Raw genomic sequence first — 2,553 nt, 5'->3', positions numbered from 1 at the left:
TTATAACAAAAATAGAATTTATAAATAACGTACAACAAATTTTAATATATTTTTGTTAAATTTAATTTAATTTATAAAACTTTAAACCCGCACATCGGACGGGTCCTCATCTAGTTATCTTATATTTTGCTTTATGGTTATCTAGTTAATTCATAATCAAAATAAATGCAAAACTTAAGTATTTATTGTTAAAATTGTATGTTATCTCAATTATAATCTAATGTACTTTGTGAAGATAATTTTTTGTAGATAAGCTATTATTTTTGACTAATTTTTCCATAAACAGTAAGTTTTTTCACCCTATTGATTAAAAATTTTAAAAATAAATAAAGACGAAGAGTGCGAAGTAATCTTAGTGGAGTGACAAATGGTAAGTCTTTAATGCATAAAACCCCATCACACCAATGATCGAGTCTCGCTCCCTATAAATATAGGGATTTGGCTAATGGGCCGGCCTGTTGTGGCCCAGTGGTTGACATAAAAAAAATATATACGAAGAGTTAATAAAGATCGAAAATAAAGAGATTTTTTTTTTCAATTAATATTTTACACTACTTTTTACTACATTGTTTATTTAGCTACTTTATATTTTTTTTGACCAAATTAATTACAAAACTATGAAATGTATGGCCAAGATTTGAATTTAAACGAAAGTCAATCATTTGTAGGATAAGTGAAAGTATTAAAGAGGAAAATTAATTATTTTTAATTTAAAAATACCAAAAAGAGGTCAGTAAAGATTGAAATTTGAAAGGACGTGACTCACGACGTGTGGTGCTCTTGTAATTGCGATATTATCAAGAAAACTGTCAAAGAGATCTGACATCTAGCAAGAAATCTCTGCCAGAGAATTGAAAAGGCTCTTCTTCTTCTCTTCCGTAATCTTTCGTACTTCTAAACTGACATCGTAACTTTGTGTGAAATATAGGATTTTCGGGAGAGGCCATGGCTACAATATCTATAAACAACTCTTAAAGCAAGAAGACACGTTAAGTGATTTGCCATATGATGTGTTATGTCGAATCCTCTCTCAACTCTCTCTACCAAGGAATCGGTTAACATTAATATCTTGTCGAGGCATTGGAAAGACCTCTGGTCATAATTTCCTGTTTTGGATTTGGGTTATGAGGATTTCAAAGATAATGATTTAGATTGATGGGATTTATAGATTGTTTTTTGGAACCTAACCTGGATTTAGACTCGTTCAAGTTGGTTTATGATGTTGATGTTGAGCCCGTTCATGATTGTTTTGTGTTCACGATATATAAAGTGTTTGAGCGTGGAGTTGGTCATCTAACTATTCTGAATACGGTGGCTGTTCATGATGCCTTGGTTAGGATGCCTCTCTCGCTCTATTCATGCTTCACATTGGTGGATTTGACTCTCTACACTGTTTTCTTTGATCATCCACAATCAGAATTTGTTTCGTTACCTCTAAAACCAGGTTAGGCTCCAAAAAAACAATCTATAAAGCATCAAATCGAAATCAGTATCTTTGAAATCATTGTAACCCAAATCCAAAACAGGAAGATGTGACCAGAGATCTTTCCAACGCCTTGACAAGATACTAGTGCTAACCGTTTCCTTGGTACGGAGTTCAGAGAGGATTTGACATAACAAATTGTATGGCAAATCACTGAACCTGTCTTATACAAAGCTGCCTTCGGTTTTGATAGGCTTCCTCTTGCTTTATGAGTTGTTTAGAGACATTGTAGCCATGGCCTCTCCTGGAAATCCTAAATTACACACAAAGCTCTGATGTCAGTTTATATGTACAAAAGATTGGGGGAGAGATTCAGACATTAAGGAAGAGAAGAAGAATCACCTTTTTAATTCACTGATAGAGATTTGTTTGCTAGATTTCAGATCAGTTTGACAGTATTCTTGATAATGTCGCAATTACAAGACCACCACACATCGTGATTCGTGTCCTTTCAATCACCTATTTTTGGTATTTTTAAATTAAAAATAATTAGTTTTGCTCTTTAATTCCATAAATCCTACAAATGATTGACTTTTGTTTAAATTAAAATCTTGGCCATACATTTTCTAGTTTTGTATTTAAATGGTAAAAAAAAGTTATACACTTTAGTAAAAAAGTAATTCACAATATTAATTGAAAAACTATTTTTCTATTTGATTTCAATCTTTATCAACCTACAAACGAATGACTTGGTTTAACTCTGGGTCCTTTTTAATCAATATGGTTAAAAACATACTCTTTAATTGGATAAATTAATCAAAAATAATAGCATATCTACAAAAAAAAAATTCACAACGTACATTAGATTATGATTGAAATAGCATACAATTTTAACAATAAAGACTTAACTTTTGAATTTATTTTAGTTAAGAATTAACAAGATAACTATATAGCAAAATATAAGATAATGATAAGAACAACATAAGCGAAAGTACAAACAAAAAAAAATAAGAACCGGAAGGTTTTAAAAGCAAAAGTTCTAAACTTAGATACTAAGTATTTAAAAGCAAAACAATGTATTAATTAGTATTTAATGGATTTTTGACTATTCATATAACTACTCAATTAAA

The 2,553-nt window shown here is 30.5% G+C and overlaps 1 long non-coding RNA gene across 1 annotated transcript; it reads right to left on the bottom strand.

Annotated features, from left to right (window-relative positions):
• On the bottom strand, nt 561-1,952 carry LOC104777540. Its single transcript, XR_766303.2, has 3 exons — nt 1,826-1,952; nt 1,189-1,736; nt 561-1,106 (listed from the first exon to the last, which is right to left on the bottom strand). It is a non-coding gene; the product is annotated as an uncharacterized LOC104777540 (long non-coding RNA).

The sequence above is a fragment of the Camelina sativa genome, chromosome 3 (genome assembly GCF_000633955.1).
Source record: "Camelina sativa cultivar DH55 chromosome 3, Cs, whole genome shotgun sequence".
Taxonomy (NCBI): domain Eukaryota; kingdom Viridiplantae; phylum Streptophyta; class Magnoliopsida; order Brassicales; family Brassicaceae; genus Camelina; species Camelina sativa.
The sequence above is the reverse complement of the archived record's forward strand: the minus strand, read 5'-3'. Positions and strand labels throughout refer to the sequence as shown.